Source organism: Bufo bufo, chromosome 9 (genome assembly GCF_905171765.1).
Source record: "Bufo bufo chromosome 9, aBufBuf1.1, whole genome shotgun sequence".
NCBI lineage: Eukaryota > Metazoa > Chordata > Amphibia > Anura > Bufonidae > Bufo > Bufo bufo.
Window position 1 is genome coordinate 120,769,947 of NC_053397.1, and position 13,390 is coordinate 120,783,336.

Sequence of the window (13,390 nt, forward strand, 5' to 3'; positions counted from 1 at the left end):
ATTGGTCTCTCAAGGCCAATTTTTCACAGGCCAACTGGCCAAGCAATTATTGGGAATTAATCACTATCGTTCATCGGGTGATTGGTGGTACCTTTACACAGTGCAGTTATTGGGATTGAACATTCCTTGGAAAGCTCCTTCCCAATAACTGCCTTTATTGTTAGTCCATCTAAAAGGTGCCTTTACAGACAAAATAGATCATTCAAAAAAGTTTAGCATTTCAGTTTTGGGATTCCATTAGCCTGGCACAGGATAAGCTAAAAATCATGAAATTCAGGAGTTGATGGGCTAGTTATTTCCTGCATGGCACAGATCCTGTAGTGACTGATTTACAGCTTTTCTCATGCTCAAAGGTTCCTTGCCCGCTTCTTTTGTCTTTAGTGCCGGGCACACAGGTCCTGACTCCAGCCAGAGTCAGTGTATATAACACAGCACACAACATCCTGATACTGACTGGTGTCAAGATTGTTATGTCATTTTCTGAAGGGCCTGAAGTGGCAGGGAGACTAATGGCCCTCTGCGTCAAGGTGCCCGGTCCCAAATTCAACCTCTATAATTATGTCAATGTGTCTAGATGTGGGATGTATAGCATGTCCTTTTCCCAACTATGGACTGCCCTTTCTGCCACTATTTTAGTTCAAACATAAAGGAGTATTCCTTTTTCAGACATTGATCGCTTATCACTAGGATATGCCATCAATATCAAATAAGTGCTAGTCGCACCTCTGGGACCTGCTCTAATCTCCAGAATGGGCCCCCTCAAAGTAAAAACATGGCCACCCTTCATTTAGCCCTGTGGGAGTTCTGAAAAATTCTGCACACTGGTTTGGCCATTTCCGGAAGTCCAACTGCAGTGAATTGAGAGGTGGCCTTGCATGCACAGTACACTCTCCATTTACCACAGAAATAAGAATAGCCTTTTAAGGTACTGCCAAGATGTCAAGAGAAAAAGGGGAGCTTAGAATTGATAGTAGAATAAACATTCTCAGCACTTTGTAAAATGTAATGAAAAAAATCATGATGTGCTCAAATCACCATGTAAAATAAATTGCACAACCAAAAATTTTTGTAAGGCAAAGTATATCCTACTGTTTCAATCTGGACCTTTGTCAAAAAGTCACTGCAAATAGAAGTATAAAATTAGTACAGATCATGGGTGTAGGGACCCCCAAAAATCTGGGGGGGACAGCATTTTTGCTCACCGGGTATATTCTTATTCAGTAAACTGCGAGTTGTTTATATCGTTAAATTTTAAGTGTGTGTGTGTGTGTGTGAACCCCACACTTACAGTTCTGAAGACTTAGGGGTGCTGGCTGGCTTGGCCGGGCAGAAGGAGTGTGGGAGACTATGAGGCCTTTTTCTCCAAGCTGCTCCGGATCAGTGCTCTGGGCAGCTGGGCTCCGGGCTGGAAGTGGGCACAATAAGAAAAAAATATGTTTCATTACACCTCAGGTCAGACCACCAATCAGACCCCCAATGTTAATTAGACCTCAGCTAACAGCCCCAATAAGATCCCCAATGTTAATAAGACCTCAGATCACACCTCAGCTCAGACCCCAATATGAATAACCCCCAATCAGACCTCAGATAAGAGCCCCAGTGCCTCTCATCAGCCCCCCAGTGCCTCTCATCAGCCCCTTAGTGCCTCTCATCAGCCCCCCAGTACCTCTCATCAGCCAGTAATAACAGCCCCCCCAATCATGTGCCAGTAATAACAGCCCCCCAATCATGTGCCAGTAATAACAGCCCCCCAATCATGTGCCAGTAATAGCCCCCAATCATGTGCCAGTAATAACAGCCCCCCAATCATGTGCCAGTAATAACAGCCCCCCCAATCATGTGCCAGTAATAACAGCCCCCCAATCATGTGCCAGTAATAACAGCCCCCCGAATCATGTGCCAGTAATAGCCCCCCAATCATGTGGCAGTAATAGCCCCCCCAATCATGTGCCAGTAATAGCCCCCCAATCAAGTGCCAGTAATAGCCCCCAATCAAGTGCCAGTAATAGCCCCCCCAATCAAGTGCCAGTAATAGCCCCCCCAATCAAGTGCCAGTAATAGCCCCCCCAATCAAGTGCCAGTAATAGCCCCCCCAATCAAGTGCCAGTAATAGCCCCCCCAATCAAGTGCCAGTAATAGCCCCCCCAATCATGTGCCAGTAATAGCCCCCCCAATCAAGTGCCAGTAATAGCCCCCTCAATCAAGTGCCAGTAATAGCCCCCCCAATCATGTGCCAGTAATAGCCCCCCCCAATCATGTGCCAGTAATAGCCCCCCCCAATCAAGTGCCAGTAATAGCCCCCTCAATCAAGTGCCAGTAATAGCCCCCCCAATCATGTGCCAGTAATAGCCCCCCCAATAAAGTGCCAGTAATAGCCCCCCAATCAAGTGCCAGTAATAGCCCCCCCAATCAAGTGCCAGTAATAGCCCCCCAATCAAGTGCCAGTAATAGCCCCCCAATGATGTGCCAGTAATAGCCCCCCCAATCAAGTGCCAGTAATAGCCCCCCAATCATGTGCCAGTAATAGCCCCCCCAATCAAGTGCCAGTAATAGCCCCCCCCAATCAAGTGCCAGTAATAGCCCCCCCAATCAAGTGCCAGTAATAGCCCCCCCAATCATGTGCCAGTAATAGCCCCCAATCAAGTGCCAGTAATAGCCCCCCCAATCAAGTGCCAGTATTAGCCCCCCAATCAAGTCCCAGTAATAGCCCCCCCAATCAAGTGCCAGTAATAGCCCCCCAATCATGTGCCAGTAATAGCCACCCCAATCAAGTGCCAGTAATAGCCCCCCCAATCATGTGCCAGTAATAGCCCCCCCAATCAAGTGCTAGTAATAGACCCCCCAATCAAGTGCTAGTAATAGCCCCCCAATCAAGTGCCAGTAAAACAAAGTATTGTATATATATATTTTTTAAAATATATATTTTTTTAAATATATATTTGGAGCGATGCGATGCAGGCCTCTTCCGGCTGTCACTGTGTCCCGACTCCAGCGCTGTACGGCTCAGGCGGCGCGATGACGTCATTGCGCCGCCTACGCCGGCCTCTGATAGGCTGCCGGCCTAGTAGTGCCGGCAGCCTACCAGAGGAACAGGAAAGGGACACACCTCCCTGCCCTGCTCCTCCGCACAGCCTTCTGTTTGTATCGCTGTCCTGAGAAAGGTGATACAAACAGAAACAGATCACCATGGAGATGAGCGCTTCGCTTCCACAATGGAAGCGCTCATCTCAGCGCCTGCCCCGCCGCACACATTGCCCCGCTGCCGCTGGGGGGGATTTGACCATACCTGTCCCCCCCGCATTATTTCCTGGGGGGGATCCGTCCCCCCCGTCACCCTGCTTCCTACGCCCATGGTACAGATAAGAAATGAAGTGGTACATCAGTGAACGATGTTAAGGTAATATCTAAAGATTACTACTAAGGAGGATGTCTGTCTAAAATAAAAGTCCCATCATGTGATAGATAGGAATATATACAGTAAATATTAAACAATAAATAAGCAACTGTATAATAGGAGTATAGCAAGTACTTAATAATACCTAAGAAAAGCTACTTACAAAGTACTAGCTACTATTATGGACAAATGGTATTGTTATGTACAGAATCTAAAAGGTAACAACCAGAGGAAGAGTATGAGAGATAAAATTAGATAAGGAGACAGAGTTGGGAGAAAAGAGAGATGTGAATAGGAAGGAAGGTGGCCGTGCACAGGTAGCAGGACTAAGGTCAAATTGAAGACTGCAGGAGGGAACCTGGACCTAGAAGGAGAAGTGACTGCATACGAGCAGGGCAACATACTAGCATTGTGCTTCCGATGAGATATGGAGACTGGTGCTCAGCACTCCAAGGTGTGTGGCATGTGGAAGAGAAAAGTAGCATATGTCATCCTTTATAAGGAAATCCGGGATGTGTATACCCGGACATCTTTTCCTATACACAGGAGGATGAGACACGTATCTTACAAGGTGCCATGAGGGATGTCGCCTTCCTATCAACTCCGTCAATACCAGATCTCAAGAAAAGGTATGAACTATACTCTAAAAGGTGCATTAATTTGGATTTGCATGTAATCACGCTTAGTGAATATCATCACGCACACCGGATTCCGAGGGGCATGCGGTCAATATTGAGACCTGATTTTTTTCCCAATAATCCGGATTTCTGTGCACGGTTTGCACAGATCTCAAATAAATATTCTCTGGACATTATCTTATTAAATGTTGAGTATCTACAAAAAGAGATTCACACTCTGAGAACAAGTCTGGAACAAACGGAAGGAGAGTTGAGAGCAGCTTTAACTCCAGAGGATGCAGAGAAATACTTTAGCAATTGCAATATATATTTGGAGAAACTGAAGCAAGATCTACAGTCCACAAAGAGAAAAAAATGGCAAAGGGACATGGAAGATTACACTACCGGATTTGTATATAGCTGGCAAGGGGGACAGAGGACTGTTAAAAAAGGCCTCAAGAGGATGGAACGACCCTCCCCTGGGAGCAAAAAAACGGGACACTCCAATCGAAGGGCTGACCTTACAGTTCCAGAAATGGATAATCTCCCAGATATGACCACAGCATCTGGCGCTGACACCCCTACTGCAACTACCTCTTTTTTAGGTCTGGGTCCAGATCCCACCGGACCAGACGAGGTGGGAGGAGACAACAGAGGTGGCGTAAAAGCAGGGCAGATGAAACCGCAAAGAACCATGCGGAAGAGACAACTGTGGTAAATATATCATCTATTGTACTCACTCCTATACAATTGTCTGTTTTGGAGAAAGGACTTTCTTTTTGCCCATTTAGGAACATCGATTGGTTCCAATTAGAGCTTGATCTGTATAGATTTTTTAGAGCCATCAAGTTGAAGATCTGGTTCAATAAACAGTCCACTGAGGTTCCAGCAGCTGGGTCCAATAGCGGTTCAGAACTTACACTTAATGATGTACAACTTCACCATAAAAGTGATTTCACACCTATTGTTAATCATGTGGCCGTGGATACGTTTATTAATGCAGTTAGGTTAGATTTAGAGACCTTAAAAGCATCAGGGGTTGAAGGGATGTGTGTAAAGAGAAATATGAAAGCGGAGGAGACCAAAGCCCTGAAGGAACTCTCCACTAACCCTTGTCTGACCATTAAACCGGCAGACAAGGGTGGGGCTGTGGTGGTTATGAACACAACTGACTATGTGGATGAGATATATCGCCAGTTGAATGATGAAAATGTTTACCGTAGGCTTCCAGGTGACCCTAAGTTTGAATTTCTGAAGAAAATCCGTAGGGTCCTGGACTTCGCTAGGGAGGAGGGTGTAATTGATGACAAGTTGCATTCTTTTCTCTATGTGGAACGGCCAAGAACTCCGGTAATATATGTACTACCAAAAATCCACAAGTCATTGGTTTCTCCACCCGGCCGGCCCATAGTATCGGGCATTGGTTCACCGTTTTCTCAGATTGCCATCTTTTTGGACAGGATACTGTCACCTTATGTTGTGAAAGCTAAGTCATACATAAGGGATACTACACACTTCCTTAATGAAATCAGCAATGTACAGCTCCCGGCACATGTCATTTTAGCATCATTTGATGTTGTGAGTCTGTACACATCCATCTCACATGTGAGGGGGGTGGATGCAGTCAGAAATTGTCTGGCTGATTCACCATACTCCATGGAATGTAGAGAGTTTCTGACCACGCTATTGGATATTGTGCTCACCTGTAACTATTTTTTGTTTCAGGATGAGTTCTTTATCCAATTGCGTGGTACCGCAATGGGCTCAAATGTGGCGCCCAATTACGCGAACATTTATATGGCCCATCTAGAGGAGATGTACGTCTATGTTAGCCACCACTTCAGACAAGTGCTGGGGTGGTGGCGTTACATAGACGACATCTTCCTGTTGTGGACAGGTTCCATTGAGGGGTTACATCAGTTTGGTGACTTCCTCAATGGGATTGACCCTGAGGTCAAATTCACATTGGTCTTTTCTGAAACCCATATTGAGTTCCTTGATGTGACAGTGTGTAGACGAGGAGACTCTCTACACACGGATCTTTTTACTAAAAAAACTGATAAAAACACATTGCTTCAATACAACAGTTGTCATCCCAGGAGCATGGTGAGATCATTACCCTATAGCCAGCTGCTTAGGGTCAGGAGGATAGTACAGGGTGAAGAAGATACCATTGATAGACTCACCACAATGGGTGAAAAATTTATCAAAAGGGGATACCCTAAGAAACTGATAGAACAACATAAGGTGAGGGCTATGCAACAGCCTAGGAAAACCCTCTTGGAAAAGGGGACGAATGAGGTAAAGGACACCAAACGTATCCCGTTTATAACCCGGTTCTCACCCCTGAGTGACAAAATCGGTAATATTTTGAAGGGACATTGGCCCATATTGGGCAGTAACTTCAGAAACATTCCCGAATTTGCCAACCCTCCAATGATGTCTTATAAACGTACACGCAATATTAAAGATCACCTTGTACGGGCTGACATCGGGACTAAAAAGATTGCATTCAGTACATACTTTGGTGCATCCAGGAAGGGTTGTTTTCCTTGTCATGGGTGTGTGAATTGCCCACTCATGTTAAGGGGTGCACATTTTGTGCACCCACAGACAGGAGAGGAGTATATGAATAAACATCACTTGACCTGTGACTCCTCCTATGTAGTATACTTGTTGGAGTGCCCCTGTCATCTCCTTTATGTAGGGGAGACTACATGGGATGTCAAGACAAGATTGAATCATCACAGATACACCATTAGGAAGAAGAGACTAGATTTACCGGTGTCCAAACATTTCACGGAAGCATTACATACTGAAAAAGACCTGCGCTTCAGGGTCATTGACCAGATCGCCATGCCACGACGGGGGGGTGACAGGTCAGTGATGCTGAAGCAGCGGGAACTATATTGGATTTTCCAATTGCAAACTCTAAAACCCCGCGGACTCAATGTTGATTTTAGGGTGACTTAGCTGGGCGCCGGTGAGATACGTGTCTTTTATCTGAGAATGTGTGGGTTAGGATTGTGCTCTCTATTTATTTTCCCTTTTTTTGTCTTCCTTTTCTATAGATTATCATGATGGAGAATTTGATTCCAATTGAGAGGACAATGCCCAACATGGGATCCCCTTGCGATCACTGTATATGTCCTTTGAATGTATTTTTCACTTTCTGCACATATCTCTCCATTTATATATTTTCTCTTTTTCATGACTTAGGATCTGAGACCAATGAATTGCATGACATTCATGTCAGGAATTTTGCGGTGATGTTGGTGGGACAGAGGAGGTTAGGTGTGGTTGATGGGTGTAGGAGCAGGTGACATGGGACACGAGAGTGCCCTGTCTCCTGTTTCCCACAGGTGCATGCACCCAGAGATGGCTGCGTGTACCTGTGATAGACATTCTCCTCCACACCGTCCCCAATATGACCATAGGAGACGGGGATGTTGTTACGGGAGCCTGGCTATGATATGGTCTAGGTTCCTTGTGACGCTGGAGATTGTGCACTGGATTCTTCTGAGTGCATATTTCCAGGTACATCGCCTGTCCCCAGATGGCCACTGTTCCCGATTTCCGCATACAAATATCGTTACTATGGTCACATAGTGACGACAACATTGATCTCCGCCCCCCATGGTCACTTAGTGACGACAGCATTGGTCTCCGCCCCTCGGTGCATGCGCAGCAGTGTGATACTGCTGGGATGATGTGTTTCTCATAGCCGCGCAAAGCGCATGCGCGAGAAATGGAGAGGACTCGCGAGCTTAGTGTGCGTCCCGGCGACTGCGTATGGGTACGAGTTTGAGCGTTCTATGCGCATGCGCGGGACGCAACGGGATCTCGCGATCTAATGATGCAGACTGGCGCCTGCGCAATGGACGCCAGGGGACGCCAATACCGGATCGCAGTGTGGAGTCTCGTGTTGTGGGTTTGTCCCTCTTTTAATTTTTCTAAATTGATATGTACTTTAACACAATTTAACACAGCTACACTTTATGAGGCAATTGGTAAATATTTGTGTATTTAACACAGATTTGGGCATGTGGTAAAGTTGGTTTTCCACTATGTATATACCATGTTGATATAATGATGATTCATGTACACCGATGTATTTTAATGATCTGTATAATCATGTTTTGTACTGATATTTGTGAAATATGTTTTAACGAGCAATTATGTAATTATAATGAGAACCACCTATTTAAATATGTTGAGAGCACTAGTTCATTAGCTTGACAAAGGCTCCATTGTGAGGGCTGAAATGCTGCATTGCACTGAATAAACATCACTGAATTTCCACAAGTCCGGAGTGCTGCCCGTTTTTCGTCATTTCCACATCTGCTTGTAGCTACATCATCCATGATGCTGGTGATGTGTGATAGCTGGTGCAGCCCACGGGCCCTTGAGTGAAGATGTGGAGGAGGTAGAAGGTAATGTACTGACCCCAGGCAGTGTCAGGTCATTGTTCATAACACAACACACAATGTCCGAATTTTTCAAAAACTTTGGTTCGGACCTGAACCACTTTGGGTCAAACCAAAGTGGCACCAATTAGCCGGAAAATTAGCATATAACATTATCTAGTTTCTTCAGATGCAGAATGTTTAGGAAAACTTGTTATCTCTTTTTGTTTGTTTTTTATGAATATCTTATTTCTCCATCCCCCCTCTCCAAGCTTTCGAACACAATGATAGAAATAGTAAATCATGTCTGAGTGACAATGACATACATAGTCATAGGTAAGCGCACGTTTGAAGTTGTTAACAGTGTATTTAAAAACACACTGCGCCATCACGTTTTGCTTTTTCATATTCCAAAAATTGTCCCTTATTGGGCCAGATGGACTTTAAACACAGACAGTGTTATGGGATAAAATAAAAAAAATGAAGCTTGTTGTGCGACTAAAAATTATGCCTTGACAAGGGAAAGAAGGCCTGCCAATACAATATGCACAAGTGTGAACTGACAGAAGAAAAAGTGGCTCGCTGTGAAATGGTCTAGAAAAATTCTCCCTTTTAACTGAGCAATTATGGCAAAAGCGAAAAGGGAGAGGCGCTCATAGGGTAGTAAGCGATGATACGCAGATAAACGTGATGGATAGAAAGTGCTCACCTTTGGGTGTTGTGCAGGTGTAAGCGCACAACAGGTTTAGACACACTATAGGTTGGGAGGGTGATGGAGGTCCGTGCTGCCGGTACCAGTTCAGTCCCTTTGGATGGAGTTGCCAAAAACTCCTAGGGATTGTTAGGGGCGAGAAGAGTGATTTGTGTCCGAAAACACACGATAGGGTACCTCTTTGGCGCACAGGGACGACCACAATTTCAGGTTTTTAGGTATAAATACTATTTATTGTTCAGTTGACAACGCGTTTCGGAGTTTATAGCTCCTTTTTCAAGTCTAAAGTGAAACAACAAAGAAAAAGAGGGGAAGAATTGCCGAAGTTAAAGAAATAACAAAAAATCCACAGAAAGGGCCGCCACACGGTTGGGGGGAGGATATATATATATATAGAAAAAATACATATATATATATGCGCATAAAATTCAGTTATAGTAAATAAATCAATTGATTAAAATTACAGCATATAAAAAAAATATAAAAATATATATATATATGTACAAAAAGTATATTACACGTTGAATTTTATACATTCAAATTTATACATTCTGGATGGTTGGTGGATCTAGTGCTAACCCAAACATGAACGCAAAAAAAGTTTCTAACCACTTCTATTGGCAGGGGCTTGATGTACTCCAATCTGTCCAATTTGGACGCTGTTTAAATAAAGTATATATATGTGTATATATATATATATGTGTGTATATATGTACATACGCACAAGGATGGTGTGAGGGATGTATAATGTTAGACCATGATATACAATGTACATTGGTAATATACTGATGTAGTGGGACGTGGTGCTTATGTGGTGTGATATGGCGACATAAAATGGAGTGTGATGGATAGACGTCGGTATTATTAGAATAGTGATGTTGATAATTAATCCTTTTATTTTTAGTATTATTATTGGGGAACAGGAGGGAAGTATAAGTTTTACCTTGGGGGCGCCAACAGCAAGGGGCAACAGGCAGAGGGTGGCCGGGTGGCTACAGGAGGAGGAAGGAAAAATAGATGAATAAATAAATGATAATAACATAATTGAATGAAAGGCCCAATGTCTGAATGTATAAGGATAAGCTGCAGAGGGAAGTGACAATGAAGCTCTACAGAGCTGTTGGACGGCTTATTAAATGATTAAGTAAGTGATAAAATTAATGAGTAAAGAGGCCCAATATCTAATATTTAATTATAAATATATAAGGAGAGTTGAAGAAAAGCTGCAGGGGAAGGTGACAATGACGTTCTATAGGGCTATTGTACGGCTAACCTGGGGACTCCTTCTGATGTGTGCTGCTGTATCTGGCGTCGCTCACCATGTGTCTGGGAGCGCGCGCTTCTAAAGCTTAAGGGAGCGGGGACTGGGTCAGTGACGTCACGGGGGAAGCCTCTCTGGGCGGCGCTGTTCGGCTGGTGCGCTGGAGGCCGGGGAGATCCTCCTGCTGCAGTACTGTTATGCCGATCGAGCGCTCAGGCTGGTGCTCCGGGGGTAGCGCAAGTTGGACACGGCAGATCAAAAGGGGTGGATCAGGCTGATAGCGTAGTAATGATGTGTGTATATGTTTTGAAGGCAGGTGCAGCGCAGCTGATTGTAGGGGAGGGGGGGCTGGGGGAATATGGTGAGACTGGATGACAGATGGAAGGAGAATATGGGATGGGTAGATGGACAAATGGAAATAAAAATAAATAGGAATAAATGTAAAAAAAATTATGAATATAGATATAAATATAAATAAAAATAAAAGGATGATTGAGTGAATGAAAAAATGAGTGAATGGAAAAAAATGGAAGAGTAAAGAACAGTGGACCTGGTGGCTGGGGAGAAGAGCTGGGAGATGGGGGTATGGGGCAACTAATGATACAGCGGGGGGGGGGGGGGGGGGAATAGAAAGGTGACCAAGGGGATGATGGTGGATGTGGGGGAGTGAGGTGGATGGGGGTGAGTGAGAATGGATAAGTGTTGAGATGTGAAGTAGTGTGTGGACGCGTATGGGGGAGAGGGAAATGTGGGACAGGGGAATGGTGGAAGTGGTGCATAGTGGAGCTGATGAGGAATAACTACGTAAATTGGGAGATTAGAAGCAGTTGGTCTCTAAAGATTAATTTAGACCATATGGTTCGATGGTTTGGAGTTTGAAAATCAAATACATTTCTTTTCTCCTCAGTTTTTGGTAACGGTTCCCATCGGTAGCTGGGATTGCTTCAATGGGTAACCGGGTGAGTTCCCCTGGATCTTTATTGTGTGCCTGAATGAAGTGCCGGGATACTCCGTGTTTGAGGAAGCCGTTTGTGATATTCCAGCGGTGTTTGCTCATCCTCTCTCTTAGGGTGAGGGTGGTACGGCCAATGTATTGCAGTCCACATGTGCACTCCAATAGATAAATGACAAATGTTGATGAGCAATTCAAAAAATGTTTTATTTCGAAGTTTTCTCCTGTTACGTTACTGGAGAACTTCGTAATTCGGGTTGAAATGTTGAGGCAGCACTTACATCTGCCATGTCCGCATTTGTAACTGCCAAGCACCTTGGGAAATAGGCTCAAAATAGGAGGGGGGTCTTTCTTTAGAGAGCGCAAACGACTGGGGGCAATAAGGTTCTTAAAGAGGACCTTTCACTACTGTAGAAACTAAAAACGAACTAGATCAGTGGGCAGAGCGGCGCCCAGGGGTCCCCCTGCACTTACTAGTATGTCTGGGCGCCGCTCCGTTCGCCCGGTATAGGCTCCAGTGTCTGCGCTCCCTCTGACTGATTTCTTGTATGAGGCGTGTCCCTTGCTGCAGCGCTGGCCAATCGCAGTGCACAGCTCATAGCCAGGCTATGAGCTGTGCGCTGCGATTGGCCAGCGTTGCAGCAAGGGACACGCCTCATACAAGAAATCAGTCAGAGGGAGCGCAGACACCAGAGCCTATACCGGGTGAACGGAGCGGCGCCCAGACATACTAGTAAGTGCAGGGGGACCCCTGGGCGCCGCTCTGCCCACTGATCTAGTTAGTTTTTAGTTTCTACAGTAGTGAAAGGTCCTCTTTAATTGTTTATGCTCTTCTAAAGGTTATGTGTGGCTCCGGTTGTATGTGTTTTATTAGGAACGGATCCGCTTGTAATATCTGCCAATATTTCTTAAATATGTTTCTCAGAATATTATGGTTGGTGTTAAATGTGGTTATGAAGGAGGTTTTATACTTCTTGGTGATGTCTGGGTCAGTTTGTTTCTTCACTGGTTGTTTACTTCCTGATGGTAGGCAGTCTTCCTGAGTGTATTCTTGTGCCTGCCGTAGTGCTGCCTTAACGACAGCACCTGGGTATCCTTTATTATAAAATCTTTTTTCAATAACCTTGCTTTGTCTTTTGAAATCTTCGTCCTTTGTGCAGTTCCGGCGAATGCGCTTAAACTGGCTGAAGGGGATGTTGTTTTTCCACTTTTTGTGGTGGGCGCTCCGGTAGTCCAAATAGCTGTTGCCGTCTACTTTTTTAAAAAAAGGTCTTATTTTCAATGGTGTTATTTGTGGTGGAAAGGACTAAGTCCAGGTATTCGATCGATCCCATTGAGTAGTTGGCTGTAAAGGCGAGGTTGAAATTGTTGTTATTCAGATGGGCGGTGAAGTCATTGACCTCATCTAGGCTGCCATCCCAGATTAGTAGTAGATCATCAATGTAGCGTTTATAGAAAACTATTTTGTTTTTCCATGGGTGTTCATTGTAAATGAGTTGCTCCTCGAAAATCCCCATATATAAATTCGCGAAACTAGGCGCGAATCGCGTCCCCATTGCGGTCGCCCTTGTTTGCTTGTAGATTTTGTTATCGAAAGTGAAGATGTTATGGTTCAAAATAAAATCAATGCCGTCCAGAATAAGTTGTCCTTGTGAAGCCGGGAGGTTCACATCTTGTTGCAGGAAGTGTCGTATAGCATCTATCCCTTTTGTATGTGGGATGTTTGAATATAGTGAGGCCATATCGAGTGTGGCCCAGATGTAGGATTTCTTCCAATTTACCTTGTTAAGGAGGGTGATTAGGGTGGTGGAGTCCTTAAGGTATAATGGTAACTGGACCACATATTTCTGTAAAAAAATATCAATATAATGGGATAAATTGCATGTTAATGAGGAGATTCCAGAAATAATAGGTCTCCCTGGTGGTTTATTGATTGATTTGTGCACTTTGGGTAAGTGGTAGAATAATGCTAAGTTAGGATGATCTATGGTAATGTATTCCTTCTCCTTTTTACATAGTATTTTCTGGGATTCAGCTGTTTCCAGAAG